This window comes from Stenella coeruleoalba, assembly GCF_951394435.1.
Source record: "Stenella coeruleoalba genome assembly, chromosome: X".
In the NCBI taxonomy this organism is placed as follows: Eukaryota; Metazoa; Chordata; class Mammalia; order Artiodactyla; family Delphinidae; genus Stenella; species Stenella coeruleoalba.
Genome location: NC_137152.1, coordinates 68,136,476 through 68,156,250, shown reverse-complemented (window position 1 = coordinate 68,156,250; position 19,775 = coordinate 68,136,476).

The window sequence follows — 19,775 nt, the reverse complement described above, 5'->3', positions numbered from 1 at the left end:
TCCTGTTTTTGATGTCTGTCTCCAGTGGCTAAGGTTGGTTCAGTGGGTTGTGTAGGCTTCCTGGTGGACGGGACTAGTGTCTGTGTTGTGGTGGATGAGGCTTGATCTTGTCTCTCTAGTGGGCAGGTTCACGTCTGGTTGTGTGTTTTGGGGTGTCTGTGGCCTTATTATGATTTAGGCAGCCTCTCTGCTTATGGGTGGGGTTGTGTTCCTGTTTTGCTAGTTGTTTGGCATAGGTTTTCCAGCACTGTGGCTTGCTGGTCGTTGAGTGAAGCTGGGTGCTGGTGTTAAGATGGAGGTCTCTGGGAGATTTTCGCCGTTTGATATTATGTGGAACTGGGAGGTCTCTTGTTGACCAGTGTCCTGAAGTTGGCTGTCCTACCTCAGAGGCAGAGCCCTGCCTCCTGGCTGGAGCACCAAGAGCTTTTCATCCACATAGCTCAGGATAAAAGGGAGAAAAAGTAGAGGGAATTAGTAGAAGTATGAGGAAAGAAAGAAGGAAAGGAGGGTAGGAAGGAAGGAAGAAAGAAAGAAAGAAGCAAAGAAGGAAAGAAGGCAAGAAGGAAAGAAAGGAGGGAGGGAGGAAGGAAGGAAGGAGGGAAAGAAGGAAAAAAGACAGAAAGAAAGAAGATACAGTAAAAATAAAATAAAGTATAGTAAAGTTATTGAATTAAAAAATTCTTACTTAGAAAAAAAAAAGGGACGGATACAACCTTAGGACAAATGTTGGAAGCAAAGCTATACTGACAAAATCTTACACAGAAGCATACACAAACACCCTCACTAAAAGAGGTAAAGGGGGAAAAATCATAAATCTTGCTGTCAGAGACCACCTCCTCAATTTGGGATGATTCGTTGTCTAAAGGAGGGAAGGAAGGAAGGAAGGAAGGAAAGAAAGAAAGAAAGAAAGAAAGAAAGAAAGAAAGAAAGAAAGAAAGAAAGAAAGAAGGTAAAGTATAATAACGTTATTAAAATTAATTATTAAGAAAAAAAAAAAAACATGGACGGATAGAACCCTAGGACAAATGGTGGAAGCAAGACTATACAGACAAGATCTCACACAGAAGCATACACATACACATTCACAAAAAGAGGAAAAGGGAAAAAATCATAGATCTTGCTCCTAAAGTCCACTTCCTTAATTTGGGATGATTGGTTGTCTATTCAGGTATTCCACAGATGCAGGGTATATCAAGTTGATTGTGGAGCTTTAATCCACTGCTTCTGAGGCTGCTGGGAGAGATTTCCCTTTCTCTTCTTTGTTCTCACAGCTCCCAGGGCTCAGCTTTGGATTTGGCCCTGCCACTGCGTGTAGGTCGCTGGAGGGCGTCTGTTTTTTGCTCAGACAGGATGGGGTTAAAAGAGCCGCTGATTCGGGGGCTCTGGCGCACTCAGGCCGGCGGGGAGGGAGGGGCACGGAGTGCGGGGCGGGCCTGCGGTGGCAAAGGCCGGCGTGACTTTGCACCAGCCTGAGGCGCGCTGTGCGTTCTCCCGGGGAAGTTGTTGCTGGATCCCGGGAACCTGGTAGTGGTGGGCTGCACAGGCTCCGCGGAAGAGGGGTGTGGAGAGTGACCTGTGCTCGCACACAGGCACCTTGGTGGCGGCAGCAGCAGCCTTAACGTCTCCCGCCCGCCTCTGGGGTCCGCGCTTTTAGCCGCAGCTCGCGCCCATCTCTGGGGTCCTCACTTTCAGCCGCGGCTCGCGCCCGTCTCTGGGGTCCGCGCTTTCAGCCGCGGCTCGCACCCGTCTCTGGGGTTCGCGCTTTTAGCCGCGGCTCGCGCCCGTCTCTGGAGTTCCTTTAAGCAGCGTTCTTAAACCCCTCTCCTCACGCCCCAGGAAACAAAGAGGGAAGGAAAAGTCTCCTGCCTCTTCTGCAGGTGCAGACTTTTCCCCGGACTCCCTCCCGGCTAGCTGTGGTGCACTAACCCCTTCAGGCTATGTTCAAGCCGCCAACCCCAGCCCTCTCCCTGCGCTCTGTCCAAAACCGAAACCGGAGCCTCAGAGCCTCAGCTCGCAGCCCCGCCCGCCCCGGCGGGTGAGCAGAGAAGCCTCTCGGGCTGTTGAGTGCCGGTCGGCACCGATCCTCTGTGCGGGAATCTCCCCGCTTTGCCCTCCGCACCCGTTGCTGTGCACTCCTCCGCGGCTTCGAAGCTCCCCCCTCCGCCTCCCGCAGTCTCCGCCCGCGAAGGGGCTTCCTAGTGTGTGGAAACTTTTCCTCCTTCACAGCTCCCTCCCACTGGTGCAGGTGCTGTCCCTATTCTTTTGTCTCTGTTTTTTTCTTTTTTTTCTTTTGCCCTACCCAGGTACGTGGGGAGTTTCTTGCCTTTTGGGAGGTCTGAGGTCTTCTGCCAGCCTTGAGTAGGTGTTCTGTAGGAGTTGTTCCACGTGTAGATGTATTTCTGGTGTATCTGTGGGAAGGAAGGTGATCTCCGCGTCTTACTCTTCCGCCATCTTCCGCCTTCTTCGCTGGATATAATTTCTGCCGAGAAATCTGTTAATAGCCTAGTAGGGGGTCCTTTGTAGGTTACCATTATTTTTCTCCCTGGTTGCCTTTAAAATTCTTTCTTTGTCATTGACTTTTTTTTAAACATCTTTATTGTAGTATAATTGCTTTACAATGGTGTGTTAGTTTCTGCTTTATAACAAAGTGAATCAGTTATACATATACATATATCCCCATATCTCTTCCCTCTTGCATCTCCTCCATCCCATCCGCCCTATCCCACCCCTCTAGGTAGTCACAAAGCACCGAGCTGATCTCCCTGTGCTATGTGGCTGCTTCCCACGAGCTATTTTACATTTGGTAGTGTATATATGTCCGTGCCACTCTCTCACTTTGTCCCAGCTTACCCTTCCCTCTCCCCGTATTCTCAAGTCCATCTCTAGTCAGTCTGAGTCTTTATTCCTGTCTTTCCCCTAGGTTCTTCAAGACCTTTTTTTTTTTTTTTTAGATTCCATATATATGTGTTAGCATACAGTATTTGTTTTTCTCTTTCTGACTTACTTCACTCTGTATGTCATTGAATTTTGACAATGTTTTAATATGTGTCTTGCAGAAGGTCTTTTTGCATTGATGCAACTAGGTGTTTTCTTAGCTTCATGGACTTATATATTCAGTTTCTTCCCCAGGCTTGGGAAGTTCTCAGCTATTATTTCTGTCTTTAAATTTTTATTGGAGTATAGTTGCTTTACAATGTTGTGTTAGTTTCTACTGTACAGCAAAGTGAATAAGATATATCTATATATCTATATCTATATCTATATATCTATATATATATATCCCCTCTTTTCTGAATTCCTTCTCATTTAGGTCACCACAGAGCACTGAGTAGAGTTCCCTGTACTATACAGTAGGTTCTCATTAGTTATCTATGTTATACATAGTATCAATAGTGAATATACTTCAATGTCAGTCTCCCAGTTCATCCCACCTCCCTTTCCCCCTTGGTATCTATATGTTTGTTCTCTACATCTGTGTTTCTATTTCTGCTTTGAAAGAAGATCATCTATACCATTTTTCTAGATTCCACATATATGCGTTAATATACGATATTTGTTTTTCTCTTTCTGACTTACTTCACTCTGTATGACAATCACTAGGTCCATCCACGTCTCTACAAATGACCCAATGTCGTCCCTTTTTATGGCTGAGTAGTGTTCCATTGTATATATGTACCACACCTTCTTATCCATTCCTCTGTTGATGGACATTTATGTTGCTTCCATGTCCTGGCTATTGTAAATAGTTTAGCTATTATTTCTTTAAATAAGCTCTCTTCTCCCTTCTCCCTCTCTTCTCCTTCTATGATAACAATTACCCTAATGTTGCCCTTCCTAAAAGAAGGTATAGCTCTCATAGAATTTCCTCATTTTTAAGATATCTTATTCCTCTTTCCTCTTCTACTTGTATCCTGCCTAGATTTCTACCTTTGAGCTCACTAATTCTCTCTTCCATATGGTCTGCTCTATTTCCAATGCTTTCTAATGCCTTCTTCATCTCATTTGTTGAGATCTTCAGCTCTCAAATTTCTGTTTGGTTCTTTTTTAGAGTTTCAATCTCTTTGGTAAAGTATTCCTTCAGTTCATTATTTTTATTCCTGAGTTCATTGAACTGCATTTCTGAATTTTCTTGTAGTTCATTGACCTTCTTCATAACAGCTATTTTGAATTCTCTGTCATTTAGATTACAATATTCTGTGACTTTAAGTTTGGTTTCTGGAGAATTGTCATTTTCTTTTTGTGATACCATGTTACCATGGTTCGTCATGGTACTTGATGAGTTGTTCATCTGCCAGTGCATTTGAAGTAGCAAGCACCTTTCTTTTTCAGGGAAAGCTTTTTTTTTTTTTTTAAATTTCATTCTAATTGAACAGATTCGTAATTAGAGATTTTTTCTTTTGTATTCCAGTAGGTGGCACTGTAGCACAAGTTTGGATTCTCTTACTTGAGCAGCCTCTGGTTATATTTGAGAATGGGCACTTTCCACCCTCCACCTCCTTTATTAGAGGTGTTGTCATGTGCCCTTGATGTCACTGCTTGTGCCTCTGGGGTTGGTGTCTTTCTGTAGCTGGTGTTGCTGTCATCACTGCTTGGGGCATCAGAATGGTGGGACCACATCTGGGGTCTCCTGGCTCTACTGCTGCAAGAGTAGGGAGTGGGGGAGGAGCCAGGTCACAGTGTCTCTTCTGCAACCAGTGTTGTCAGGTTTGTAGGTGCCACTATGGCAGGCAGTGGTGGGGGTGGTGCTGGCTGGAGTTATGAGTACCTCTGTGGTTGGAGGGACAAGATTGCAGACCCTGCTGCTGTCTGGTTCCCTGTCTGGTTCCAGAGCCACAGGCTCTGCTACAGCCAGGAAGCCAGAGTCATGTGCACTACCTCTCCTGATGCTACAGTGTTCTCTGGGGCTGTGGGCTCAGCCACCATGGCTGAGGGTGCAGGACTGCTGGCACCACCTCCTTTGTTCCCCCGGTTCTGGCTCCTCTTTGTGTTCCAGTCCACCTGCCTTTAGATGAAGAGATGAGTGGAATTCTTCAGTGCCCTGGTGTGTTGGGCTGAGGCACCTTTGTTGAGTTATAGATGTTTTACTGGTTGTAGATTGAAGGAGAGAAACAAAGGGAGACTCTCATGCCACTATGATGCTGATGTCACTCTGGAGCTTGCCTGATTTATTCTTGATATACTCCTGTTGTTGAGGATGTGCCAAGACCAGTGTTCCAAGAGGAGGAATCTCATTTAGCACTTAGTTTCAGACTGATTGGATGCCAGATATTCAGGCAGCAGCTCTTCAAGTACACAGATATATATAGTCCTGTGGGGCCTCAATTGTATCCCTGTTGGCCTCCAGAACAGGAGATCTGGAGGTGTCCCCTGGGTGATAGTTGCAAAACACTGGGGCTAGGAATGAGTGTAAAAGCCCTTTCTGGGGAGTTTTGTTGAGCTGAAGTGAGGGCAACGGGGTGTGCAAGGATGGTGTCTCCTTGCTTGCCCCCTTAGACTCTAGATGTGTGGGAAACCTGAAGTCTGTCCCCGAAGGTGCAGCTCCCGAATAGGTAAATAGGCCTTTTTCACTAGAAGACAGGGGCTATATTTCAGTCTGCTGTTTGTGCAGTACCCTGGTGGGGCTGCTGGTGACCTGCCAAGAACTGACTTTCATTTGTTACAGTCCCGTGGAGTTCTGGAATGATAGACCCCTGGCCACCAGTGACAGACAATCAAGGGATGTCCTCTGTGTGGACTGCATACCCCCACTGTCTTTAGGTAGGCAGCTGGAGAGGGTAGAAATGGGGCTTGTTCTCTTGTTTCAGGAAGACAGCAGGAAAATGACTTGACTGAGTGTGCCTCTGGGCTTCAACAATGCAGCATGAGAGTGCCTTGTCTGTGCACGTGCATCAGCTTTAGGTCTGGAGTGGGAGAATGTTGAGACTGCTCTTGCTCTCCAATCCCAGTCAAGGAGAACGGGAGAGGTGAGTTGGCTTTAGGCTGAGAGAGGGATAAGACTGCTCATACTTGCCAGGCCCAGCCAGGGACTGGGGGAGTGCCGCGTTCGCTGAAGCTCTTCAGCTTCAGAACTGCGGTGGGATGGTGCTGGCTCATCTCCAGTGAGCTCACACACCTATGCCGGCAGGTTATGTGGAGAGCACAACAATGGAATCTGCCAGCGCCTCCATCTCTGGGGAGCATTTCAACCATCAATCATCAGTCCAGCTGATGCTTTCAGATCCATAAATGACTCTCCCTCACGAAAAGTCTCTTCACATAAAGCATTTTCCAAAATGCTATCATTTCACTGGATCTATTTTTAGTTTTTTAAGGAACCGCCATACTGTTCTCCATAGTGGCTGTATCACGTTACATTCCCACCAACAGTGCAAGAGGGTACCCTTTTCTCCACACCCTCTCCAGCATTTATTTTTTGTAGATATTTTGATGATGGCCATTCTGACCGGCGTGAGGGGATACCTCATTGTAGTTTTAATTTGCAATACTCTAATGATTAGTGATGTTGAGCATCCTTTCATGTGTTTGTTGGCAACCTGTATATCCTCTTTGGAGAAATGTTTATTTAGCTCTTCTGCCCATTTTTATGTTAGGTTTTTTTTTTTTTGATGTTGAGCTGCATGAACTGCTTGTATATTTTGGAGATTAATCCTTTGTCAGTTGCTTCGTTTGCAAATATTTTCTCCCATTCAGAGGGTTGGCTTTTGGTCTTGTTTATGGTTTCCTTTGCTGTGCAAAAGTTTTTATGTTTCATTAGGTCCCATTTGTTTGTTTTTGGTTTTATTTCCATTTCTCTGGGAGGTGGGTCAAAAAAGGACCTTGCTGTGATTTATGTCACAGAGTGTTCTGCCTATGTTTTCCTCTGAGAGTTTTATAGTGCCTGGTCTTATATTTAGGTATTTAATCCATTTTGAGTTTATTTTTGTGTATGGTGTTAGGGAGTGTTCTAATTTCATTCTTTTACAAGAAGCTTTCCAGTTTTCCCAACACCAGTTATTGAATAGGCAGTCTTTTCTCAATTGTATATCCTTGCCTCGTTTGTCATACATTAGTTGACCATAGGTGAGTGAGCTTATCTCTGAACTTTCTATCCTGTTCCATTGATCTATATTTCTGTTTTGGGGGCCAGTACCATACTGTCTTGATAACTGTAGCTCTGTAGTATAGTGTGAAGTCAGGGGTCTTATTCCTGAGCTCTTATTTTCTTTCTCAAGATTGCTTTGGCTATTCAGGGTCTTTTGTGTTACCATACAAATTGTGAAATTTTTTGTTCTAGTTCTGTGAAAAATGCCATTGGTAGTTTGATAGGGATTGCACTGAATCTGTAGATTGCTTTGGGTATTATAGTCATTTTCACAATGTTGATTCTTCCAATCCAAGAGCATGGTTTATATCTCCATCTGTTTGTATCATCTTTAATTTCCTTCATCAGTGTCTTATAGTTTTCTGCATACAGGTCTTTTGTTTCCTTAGGTAGGTTATTCCTAGGTATTTTATTCATTTTGTTGCAATTGTAAATTAGAGTGTTTCCTTAATTTCTCTTTCAGAGTTTTCATCATTAGTCTATAGGAATGCAAGAGATTTTGTGCATTAATTTTGTATCCTGCTACTTTACCAAATTCACTAATTAGCTCTAGTAGTTTTCTGGTAGAGTCTTTAGTATTCTCTATGTATAGTATCATGTCACATGCAAATAGTGACAGTTTTGCTTTTTCTTTTCCCATGTGGATTCCTTTCATTTCTTTTTCTTCTCTGATTGCTGTGGCTAAAACTTCCAAAACTATGTTGAATAATAGACAGAGTGGGCAACCTTCTCTTGTTGCTGATCTTAGTGCAAAGGCTTTCAGGTTTTCACCATTGAGGATGATGTTTGCTGTGGGTTTGTCATACATGGCCTTTATTATGTTGAGGTACATTCACTCTACGCCTACGTTCTGGAGAGTTTTTATCATAAATGGGTGTAGAATTTTATCAGAAGCTTTATCTGCATCTAATGAGATGATCATATAGTTTTTATCCTTCAGTTTGTTAATGTGGTGTGTCACATTGACTGATTTGCGTATATTGAAGAATGCTTGCATTCCTGGGGTAAACTCCATTTGATCATGGTGTACGATCCTTTTAATGTGCTGTTGGATTCTGTTTGTTAGTATTTTGTTAAGGATTTTGGCATCTATGTTCATCAGTGGTATTGGCCTGTAATTTTCATTATTTGTGAGATCTTTGGTTTTGGTATCAGGGTGATGATGGCCTCGTGGAATGAGTTTGGGCATGTTCCTCCCTCTGCTATATTTTGGAAGAGTTTGAGAAGGATAGGTGTTAGCTCTTCACTAAATGTTTGATAGAATTCGCCTGTGAAGCCATCTGGTCCTGGGCTTTTGTTTGTTGGAAGATTTCTAATCACAGTCTCAATTTCACTGCTTGTGACTGGTCAGATTATATTTTGTATTTCTTCCTGGTTCAGTCTCAGAAGGTTGTGCCTTTCTAAGAATTTGTCCATTTCTTCCAGGTTGTCCATTTTATTGACATATAGTTGCTTGTAGTAATCTCTCATGATCCTTTGTATTTCTGCAATGTCAGTTTTTACTTCTTTTTCTTTCTTTCTTTCTTTCTTTCTTCCTTTCTTTCTTTCTTTCTTTCTTTCTTTCTTTCTTTCTTTCTTTCTTTCTTTCTTTCTTTCTTTCTTTCTGGTTGCTTTGGGTCTTTGGTGCCGCGCGTGGGCTATCTGTCATTGCAGTGAGCAGGGGCTACTCTTCATTGCAGTGCATGGGCTTCTCACTGTAGTGACTTCTCTTGTTGCGGAGCACGGGCTCTGTGCTTGCAGGCTACAGAAGTTGTGGCGCATGGGCTCAGTAGTGGTGGCTCGCGGGCTTAGTTGCTCCGAGGAATGTGGGATATTCCCGGAGCAGGGAGCAAACCCGTGTCCCCGGCATTGGCAGGCAGATTCTTGTTTTGTTTTTTTGTTTTTTGTTTTTTAACATATTTATTGGAGTATAACTGCTTTACAATGGTATGTTAGTTTCTGCTTTATAACAAAGTGAATCAGTTATACATACACATATGTTGCCATATCTCTTCCCTCTTGCATCTCCCTCCCTCCCACCCTCCCTAGCCCACCCCTCTAGGTGATCACGAAGAACCGAGCTGATCTCCCTGTGCTAAGCGGCTGCTTTCCACTAGCTATCTATTTTACGATTGGTAGTGTGTATATGTCCATGCCACTCTCTCACTTTGTCACAGCTTACCCTTCCCCCTCCCCATATGCTCAAGTCCATGCTCTAGTAAGTCTGTGTCTTTATTCCTGTCTTACCCCTCGGTTCTTCATGACATTATTTTTTTTTATTCCATATATATGTGTTAGCATATGGTATTTGTCTTTCTCTTTCTGATTTACTTCACTCTGTATGACAGACTCTAGGTCTATCCACCTCATTACAAATAGCTCAATTTCATTTCTTTTTATGGCTGAGTAATATTCCATTATATAGATGTGCCACATCTTCTTTAACCATTCGTCCGATGGTGGACACTTAGGTTGTTTCCATATTCGGGCTACTGTAACTAGAGCTGCAATGAACATTTTGGTACATGACTCTTTTTGAATTATGGTTTTCTCAGTGTATATGCCCAGTAGTGGGATTGCTGGGTCGTATGGTAGTTCTATTTGTAGTTTTTTAAGGAACCTCCATACTGTTCTCCATAGTGGCTGTACCAATTCACATTCCCACCAGCAATGCAAGAGTGTTCCCTTTACTCCACACCCTCTCCAGCATTTATTAGTTCTAGATTTTTTGATGATGGCCATTCTAGTGGTGTGATATGATATCTCATTGTAGTTTTGATTTGCATTTCTCTAATGATTAATGATGTTGAGCATTCTTTCATGTGCTTGTTGGCACTCTGTATATCTTCTTTGGAGAAATGTCTGTTTAGATCTTCTGCCCATTTTCGGATTGGGTTGTTTGATTTTTGTTATTGAGCTGCATGAGCTGCTTATAAATTTTGGAGATTAATCCATTGTCAGTTGCTTCATTTGCAAATACTTTCTCCCATTCTGAGGGTTGTCTTTTGGTCTTGTTTATGGTTTCCTTTGCTGGCAAAAGCTTTGAAGTTTCATTAGGTCCCATTTGTTTATTTTTGTTTTTATTTCCGTTTCTCTAGGAAGTAGGTCAAAAAGGATCTTGCTGTGATTTATGTCATAGAGTGTTCTGCCTATGTTTTCCTCTAAGAGTTTTATAGTTTCTGGCCTTACATTTAGGTCTTTAATCCATTTTGAACTTATTTTTGTGTATGGTGTTAGGGAGTGATCTAATCTCATACTTTTACATGTACCTGTCCAGTTTTTCCAGCACCATTTATTGAAGATTCTGTCCTTCCTCCACTGCACATTCCTGCCTCTGTTATCAAAAATAAGGTGACCATATGTGCGTGGGTTTATCTCTGGGCTTACTATCCTGTTCCATTGATCTATCTTTCTGCTTTTGTGCCAGTACCATACTGTCTTGATTAGTGTAGATTTGTAGTATTGTCTGAAGTCAGGGAGCCTGATACCTCCAGCTCCATTTTTTGTTCTCAAGATTGCTTTGCTTATCCAGGGTCTTTTGTGTTTCCACACAAATTGTGAAATTTTTTGTTTCAGTTCTGTGAAAAATGCCAGTGGTAGTTTGATAGGGATTGCATTGAATCTGTAGATTGCTTTGGGTAGTAGAGTCATTTTCACAATGTTGATTTTTCCAATCCAAGAACATGATATATCTCTCCATCTATTTGTATCATCTTTAACTTCTTTCATCAGTGTCTTATAATTTTCTGCATACAGGTCTTTTGTCTCCTTAGGTAGGTTTATTCTAGATATTTCATTCTTTCTGTTGCAATGGTAAATGGGAGTGTTTTCTTGATTTCACTTTCAGATTTTTCATCATTAGTGTATAGGAATGCCAGAGATTTCTGGGCATTAATTTTGTATCCTGCTACTTTACCAAATTCATTGATTAGTTCTAGTAGTTTCCTAGTAGCATATTTAGGATTCTCTATGTATAGTATCATGTCATCTGCAAACAGTGACAGCTTTACTTCTTCTTTTCCGATTTGGATTCCTTTTATTTCCTTTTCTTCTCTGATTGCTGTGGATAAAACTTCCAAAACTATGTTGAAAAAGAGTGGTCAGAGTGGGCAACCTTGTCTTGTTCCTGATCTTAGTGGAAATGCTTTCAGTTTTTCACCATTGAGGACGATGTTGACTGTAGGTTTGTCATATATGGCCTTTATTATGTTGAGGAAAGTTCCATCTATGCCTACGTTCTGCAGGATTTTTATCATAAATGGATGTTGAATTTTGTCGAAAGCTTACTCTACATCTATTGAGATGATCATATGGTTTTTCTTCTTCAATTTGTTAATATGGTATACCACGTTGATTGATTTGCATATATTTAAGAATCTTTACATTTCTGGAATAAACCCCACTGGATCATGGTGTATGATCCTTTTAATGTGCTGTTGGATTCTGTTTGCTAGTATTTTGTTGAGGATTTTTGCATCTATATTCATCAGTGATATTGGCCTGTTGTTTTCTTTCTTTGTGACATCCTTGTCTGGTTTTGGTATCAGGCTGATGGTGGCCTCATAGAATGAGTTTGGGGATGTTTCTCTCTCTGCTATATTTTGGAAGAGTTTGAGAAGGATAGGTGTTAGCTCTTCTCTAAGTGTTTGATAGAATTCACCTGTAAAGTCAGCTGGTCCTTGGCTTTTGTTTGCTGGAAGATATTTAATCACAGTTTCAATTTCAGTGCTTGTGATTAGTCTGTTCATATTTTCTATTTCTTCCTGATTCAGGCTTGGCAGCTGTGCTCTTCTAAGTATTTGTCTATTTCTTCCAGGTTGTCCATTTTATTTGCATAGACTTGCTTGTAGTAATCGCTCATGATCTTTTGTATTTCTGCAGTGTCAGTTGTTACTTCTCCTTTTTCATGTCTAATGCTATTGATTTGAGTTTTCTCCCTTTTTTTCTTGATGAGTCTGGCTAATGGTTTATCAATTTTGTATATCTTCTCAAAGAACCAGCTTTTATTTTTATTGATCTTTGCTATCATTTCCTTCATTTCTTTTTCATTTACTTCTGATCTGATTTTTATGATTTCTTTCCTTCTACTGACTTTGGGGTTTTTTTGTTCTTCTTTCTCTAATTGCTTTAGGTGCAAGGTTAGGTTGTTTATTCGAGATATTTCCTGTTTCTTAAGGTAGGATTGTATTGCTATAAGCTTCCCTCTTAGAAAAGCTTTTGCTGCATCCCATATGTTTTGAGTTGTCATGTCTCCATTGTCATTTCTTTCTAGGTACTCTTTATTTCCTCTTTGAATTCTTCAGTGATCACTTCGTTATTAAGTAGTGTATTGCTTAGCCTCCATGTGTTTGTATTTTTTATAGATCTTTTCCTTTAATTGATATCTAGTCTCATAGAATTGTAGTCAGAAAATATCCTTGATACAATTTCAATTTTCTTAAATTTACCAGGCTTGATTTGTGACCCAAGATATGATCTATCCTGGAGAATGTACCATGATCACGTGAGAAATATGTGTATTCTGTTGTTTTTGGATGGAATGTCCTTTAAATATCAATTAAATATATTTTGTTTAATGTATCATTTAAAGGTTGTGTTTCCTTACTTATTTTCATTTTGGATGGTCTATACATTGGTGAAAGTGGGATATTAAAGTCCCCTACTATGTTTGTGTTACTGCTTATTTCCCCGTTTATAGCTGTTTGTATTTCCCTTATGTATTGAGGTGCTCCTATGTTGGGTGCATAAATACTTACAATTGTTATATCTCCTTCTTGGATCGATCCCTTGATCATTATGTACTGACCTTCTTTGTCCATTCTAAGAGTCTTTATTTTAAAGTCTATTTTGCTTGATATGAGAATTGCTACTCCAGCTTTCTTTTGGTATCCATTTGCGTTGAATATCTTTTTCCATCCCCTTACTTTCAGTCTCTATGTGTCTCTAGATCTGAAGTGGTTCTCTTGTAGACAGCATATATATGGGTCTTGTTTTTGTATCCATTCAGCCAATCTGTGTCTTTTGGTGGGAGCATTTAGTCCATTTACATTTAAGGTAATTATCGATATGTATGTTCCTATTCCCATTTTCTTAAGTGTTTTGGGTTTGTTATTGTAGGTCTTCTCCTTCTCTTGTGTTTGTTGCCTAGAGAAGTTCCTTTAGCATTTGTTGTAAAGCTCATCTGGTGGTGCTGAGCTCTTTCAGTTTTTGCTTGTCTGTAAAGATTTTAATTTCTCCATTAAATCTGAATGAGATCCTTGCTGGTTAGAGCAGTCTTGGTTGCAGGATTTTCTCCTTCATCACTTTAAATATGTCCTGCCAGTCCCTTCTGGCTTGCAGAGATTCTGCTGAAAGATCAGCTGTTAACCTTATGGCAATTCCCTTGTGTGTTATTTGTTGTTTTTCCCTTGCTGCTTTTAATATGTTTTCTTTGTATTTAATTTTTGACAGTTTGATTTATATGTGTCTTGGCATATTTCTCCTTGGATTTATCCTGTATGGGACTCTCTGTGCTTCCTGGACTTGATTAACTATTTCCTTTCCCATATTAGGGAAGCTTTCAACTATAATCTCTTCAAATATTTTCTCAGTCCCTTTCTTTTTCTCTTCTTCTTCTGGAACCCCTATAATTCAAAAGTTGGTGCATTTAACATTGTCCCAGAAGTCTCTGAGACTGTCCTCAGTTCTTTTCATTCTTTTTTCTTTATTCTGCTCTGCAGTAGTTATTTCCACTATTTTATCTTCCAGGTCACTTATGCATTCTTCTGCCTCAGTTATTCTGCTATTGTTCCCGTCTAGAGTATTTTTAATTTCATTTATTGTGTTGTGCATCATTGCTTGTTTCATCTTTAGTTCTTCTAGGTCCTTGTTAAATGTTTTTTGCATTTTGTTTATTCTATTTCCAAGATTTTGGATCATCTTTACTCTCATTATTCTGAATTCTTTTTCAGGTAGACTGCCTATTTCCTCTTCATTTGTTAGGTCTGGTGGGTTTTTATCTTGCTCCTTCATCTGCTGTGTGTTTGTCTGTCTTCTCATTTTGCTTATCTTACTGTGTTTGAGGTCTCCTTTTTGCAGGCTGCAGGTTCGTAGTTCCCATTGTTTTGGTGTCTGTCCCCAGTGGCTAAAGTTGGTTCAGTGGGTTGTGTAGGCTTCCTGGTGGACGGGACTAGTGCCTGTGTTCTGGTGGATGAGGCTGGATCTTGCCTTTCTTTTGGGAAGGACCATGTCTTGTGGTGTGTTTTGGAATGTCTGTGAACTTATGATTTTAGGCAGCTTCTCTGCTAATGGGTGAAGGTTGTTTTCCTGTCTTGCTAGTTGTTTGACATAGGGTGTCCAGCACTGTACCTTGCTGGTTGTTGAGTGACACTTAGTGCTGGTGTTGAAATGGAGACCTCTGTGATATTTTCGCCATTTGATATTATGTGGAGCTGGGAGGTCTCTTGTTGACCAGTGTCCTGAAGTTGGCTCTCCCACCTCAGAGGCACAGCACTGACTCCTGGCTGTAGCATGAAGAGCCTTTCATCCACACAGCTCAGATTAAAAGGGAGGAAAAGAAGAAAGGAAGAAAGAAAGAAAGGAAGAAAGGGAGAAAGAAAGAAGAAAGGAAGGAAGGAAGAAGGAGGGAAGGAAGGAAAGAAAGAAAGAAGATAAAATAAAATAAATAATTAAAATAAAAAATAATTATTAAGAAAAAAAATCTTTTAAAGAAAAAAAGAAAACGGACTGATAGAACCCTAGTACAAATGGTGGAAGCAAAGCTATACAGACAAAATCTCACGCAGAATCATACACATACACACTCACCAAAAGAGGAAAAGGGGAAAAAATCATAAAGCTTGCTCTCAAAGCTCACCTCCTCAATTTGGGATGATTCTTTGTCTATTCATGTATTCCAGAGATGCAGGGTACATCAAGTTGATTGTGAAGCTTTAATCCGCTGCTTCTGAGGCTGCTGGGAGAGCTTTCCCTTTCTCTTCTTTGTTTGCACAGCTCCCGGGGCTCAGCTTTGGATGTGGCCCCGCCTCTGCGTGTAGGTCGCTGGAGGGCATCTCTTCTTTGCTCAGACAGGATGGGGTTAAAGGAGCAGCTGCTTCGGGGACTCTGGTTCACTCAGGCGGGGGGAGGGAGGGGTACGGAGTTCAGGGCAAGCCTGCGGCTGCAGAGGCTGGTGTGACGTTGTACCAGTCTGAGGCGCACTGTGCTGTGTTCTTCCAGGGAAGTTGTCCCTGGATCCCGGGATCCTGGCAGTGGCAGGCTGCACAGGCTCTCTGGAAGGGGGGTGTGGATAGTGACCTGTGCTCGGACACAGACTTCTTGGTGGTGGCGGCAGCAGCCTTAGCGTCTCATGCCTGTCTCTGCAGTCCGCCCTTTCAGCCGTGGCTGGTGCCCGTCTCTAAAGCTCCTTTAAGCAGTGCTCTTAATCCCCTCTCCTCGCTCACCAGGAAACAAATAGGGAAGAAAAAGTCTCTTGCCTCTTTGGCAGGTCCAGACTTTTCCCCGGACTCCCTCCCGGCTAGCCATGGTGCACTAAACCCCTGCAGGCTGTGTTCACGTCACCAACTCCAGTCCTCTCCCTGCACTCCGACCGAAGCCCAAGCCTCAGCTCCCAGCCCCGTCGCCCCAGCGGGTGAGCAGACAACCCTATTGGGCTGGTGAGTGCTGGTCAGCACCAACCCTCTGTGCGGGAATCTCTCTGCTTTTCCCTCCACACCCCTGTGGCTGCGCTCTCCTCCACGGCTCCGAAGCTTTTCCCCTCCGCCACCCACAGTCTCCGCCCATGAAGGGGCTTCCTAGTGTGTGGAAACCTTTCCTCCTTCACAGCTCCCTCCCACTATTGCAGGTCCCGTCCCTATCCTTTTGTCTCTGTTTATTCTTTTTTCTTTTGCCTTACCCAGGTACTTGGGGACTTTCTTGACTTTTGGGAGGTCTGACGTCTTCTGCCAGTGTTCAGTAGGTGTTCTTTAGGAGTTGTTCCACGTGTAGTTGTATTTCTGGTGTATCTGTGGGGAGGAAGGTGATCTCCGCGTCTTACTCTTCCGCCATCTGCCCCTCGTCTGTTACCTCTCCTTTTTCATTTCTAATTCTATTGATATGAGTCTTCTCCCTTTTTTTCTTAATGAGTTTGGCTAATGGTTTATCAATTTTATTCATCTTCTAAAAGGACCAGCTTTTTGTTTTATTTATCTTTGCTCTCATTCCCCTCATTTCTTTTTCTTTATTTCTGAGTTGATGTTTATGATTTCTTTCCTTCTGCTAACTTTGGGGTTTCTTTGTTCTTCTTTCTCTAATTGCTTTAGGTTGAAGGTTAGGTTGCTTATTTGTGATGGTTCTTGTTTCTTGAGGTAGGCTTGTATTGCTATAAACTTCCCTCTTAGAACTGCTTTTCCTGCATCCCATAGGTTTTGTGTCATCGTGTTTTCATTGTCATTTGTTTCTAGGTATTTTTTTTATTTCTTCAGTGATCTCTTGGTTAGTTAGTAGTGTATTGTTTTGCCTCCATGTGTTTGTATTTTTTACAGTTTTTTTCCCTATAATTGATATCTAGTCTCATAGCATTGTGGTTGGAAAAGATACTTGATATTATTTCAATTTTCTTAAGTTTACAAAGGCTTGATTTTTGACCCAAGATATGATCTATCCTGGGGAATTTTCCTTGAGCACTTGAGAAGAAAGTGTATTCTGGTTTTATTTTTTTGATGGAATATCCTATAAATATCAATTAAGTCCATCTTGTTTAATGTGTCATTTGAAGCTTGTTATTCCTTATTTATTTTCATTTTGGTTGGTCTGTTCATTGGTGAAAGTGGGTTGTTTATGTCCCATAGTATGATTGTATTACTGTTGATTTTCCCTTTTATGGCTGTTAGAATTTGCCTTATGTATTGAGGTGCTCCTATTTTGGGTGCATATATACTTACTATTGCTATATCTTCTTCTTAGATTGATCCCTTGATCATTATGTAGTGTCCTTCTTTGTCTCTTGTAATAGTCTTTATTTTAAAGTCTATTTTTTCTAATATGAGAATTACTATTCCAGCTTTGTTTTGATTTTCCTTTGCATCGAAAAGCTTTTTCCATCCCCTCACTTTCAGTCTGTATGTGTCCCTAGGTCTGAAATGGGTCTCTTGTAGAGAACATATATACGGGTCTTTTTTGTATCCATTCAGCCAGTCTGTGTCTTTTGATTGGGGCATTTAATCCATTAGCATTTAAAGTAATTATTGATATGTATGTTCCTATTACCATTTTCTTAATTGTTTTGGGTTTGTTATTGTAGTTCTTTTCCTTCTCTTGTGTTTCCTACTTAGAGAAGTTCCTTTAGTATTTGTTGTAAAGCTGGTTTGGTGGTGCTGAATTCTCTTAGTTTTTGCTTGTCTTTAAAGGTTTTAATTTCTCTGTTGCATCTGAATGAGATCCTTGCTGGGTAGAGTAATCGTGGTTGTAAGATTTTCCCTTTCATCACTTTCAATATGTCCTGCCACTCCCTTCTGGCTTGCAGAGCTTCTGATGAATGATCAGCTGTTAACCTTATGGGGATTCCCTTGTATGTTGTTTGTTGCTTTTCCCTTGCTGCTTTCAATATTTTTTCTTTGTATTTAATTTTTGATAATTCGATCAATATATGTCTTAGTGTGTTTCTCCTTGGATTTATCCTGTATGGGACTCTTTTGCACTTCCTGGACTTGATTGACTATTTCCTTTCCCATATTAGGGACGTTCTCAACTATAATCTCTCAAATATTTTCTCAGTCCCTTTGTTTTTCTCTTCTTCTTCTGGGACCCCTGTAATTCGATTGTTGGTGTGTTTAATGTTGTCCCAGAGGTCTCTGAGACTGTCCTCAATTCTTTTCATTGTTTTTTCTTTATTCTGCTCTGCAGTAGTTATTTCCACTCTTTTATCTTCCAGGTCACTTATCTGTTCTTCTGCCTCAGCTATTCTGCTATTGATTCCTTCTAAAGAATTTTTAATGTCATGTATTGTGTTGTTCATCACTGTTTGTTTTCTCTGTAGTTCTTCTAGGTCCTTATTAAACTTTTCTTGTATTTCCTCCATTCCATTTCCAAGATTCTCGGTTATCTTTACTATGATTACTCTGAATTCTTTTCCAGGTAGACTGCTTATTTCCTCTTCATTTGTTTGGTCTGGTGGGTTTTTACATTGCTCCTTCATTGTTGTGTATTTATCTGTCTTCTCATTTTCTTAACTTACTGTATTTGAGGTCTCCTTTTCTCAGGCTGCATGTTCGTAGTTCTTGTTGTTTTGGTGTCTGCCCTCAGTGGGTAAGGTTGATTCAGTGGGTTGTGTAGGCTTCCTGGTGGAGGGGACTGGTACCTGTGTTCTGGTGGATATGGCTGGATCTTGTCTTTCTGGTGGGCAGGACCATGTCTGGTGGTGTGTTTTGGAATGTCTGTGAACTTATGATTTTAGGCAGCCTCTCTGCTAGTGGGTGAAGGTTGTGTTCCTTTTTTGCTAGTTGTTTGGCATGGGGTGTCCAGCACTGGAGCTTGCTGGTCGTTGTATGGAGTTGGGTCTTAGTGTTGAGATGGAAGTCTCTGGGAGAACTCTCACTGATTGATATTATCTGGGGCCAGGAAGTCTCTGGTGGTCCAATGTCCTGAACTTGACTCTCCCTCCTCAGAGGCTCAGGCCCAACCACTCGCCTGAGCACCAAGACCCCAGGTACGTGGGGAGTTTCTTGCCTTTTGGGAAGTCTGAGTTCTTCCAGCATGCAGTAGGTGTTCTGAAGGAGGTGTTCCACATATAGGTGTATTTTTGATGTGTTTGTGGTGAAGAAGTTAATCTCCATGTCTCAGTCCTCCACCGTCTTGAAGGTCCATCCTGCATATACATTTTTGTTATAACTTTTTCTTTTCTTAACAGCTCTATTGAAATATAATTCATATGCCATAAAATTCACCCATGTAAAGTGCTCAATTCAATGACTTTCAGTGTGTCTACAGTATTGTGTTACTAACCATCACCACATCTGATTTTACACTTTTCATCACACTCCAAAAACCTCATAGCCATCAGCAGTCATTACCCCTCCCCTCCCGAAGTCCTTGACAACCATTACAGTCTCTTATAGATTTGTTTATTCTACATATTTAATGCATGATATCATATAATATCTGGCCTCTGTGACTGGTTATTTTAATCTAGTGTGATGTTTCCATCATTTGTTCATTTTGTAGAATGTATCAGTGCTTCATTTGTTTTTATGGCTGAAAAATATTCCTTTGTATGGAATATATGTATGTATTTTGTTTACCCATTCATTAGTTGATGAGCATTTAGGTTCTTTTCACCTTTTGCCTATTATGAAAAAAACTGCAATGAACATTCACATGCCAGTCTGTGTGTGGATTTGTGTTTTTATTTCTCCTGGATATATACCTCAGTGTGAAATTTCTTGGTCATCTGTGAACTCTATGTTTAACATTTGAGTAACTGCTAAACTGTTTTCCAAAGCAGTTGTACCATTTTACATTCCCATCAGCATTGTATGAATGTTGCAGTTTCTTCTCATCCTCTCTAACACCTATTATTGTGTGACTTCTAGTTGACGTAAAGTGTTATCTCATTGTGATGTTTATTTCCCCACTGACTAATGATGTTGAGCATCTTTTTATTTGTGTATTGGTTTTCCTTGTATCTTTGGAGAAATGTCTTTTTAGACCTTTGCCCATTTTTAAATTGAGTTATCTTTTT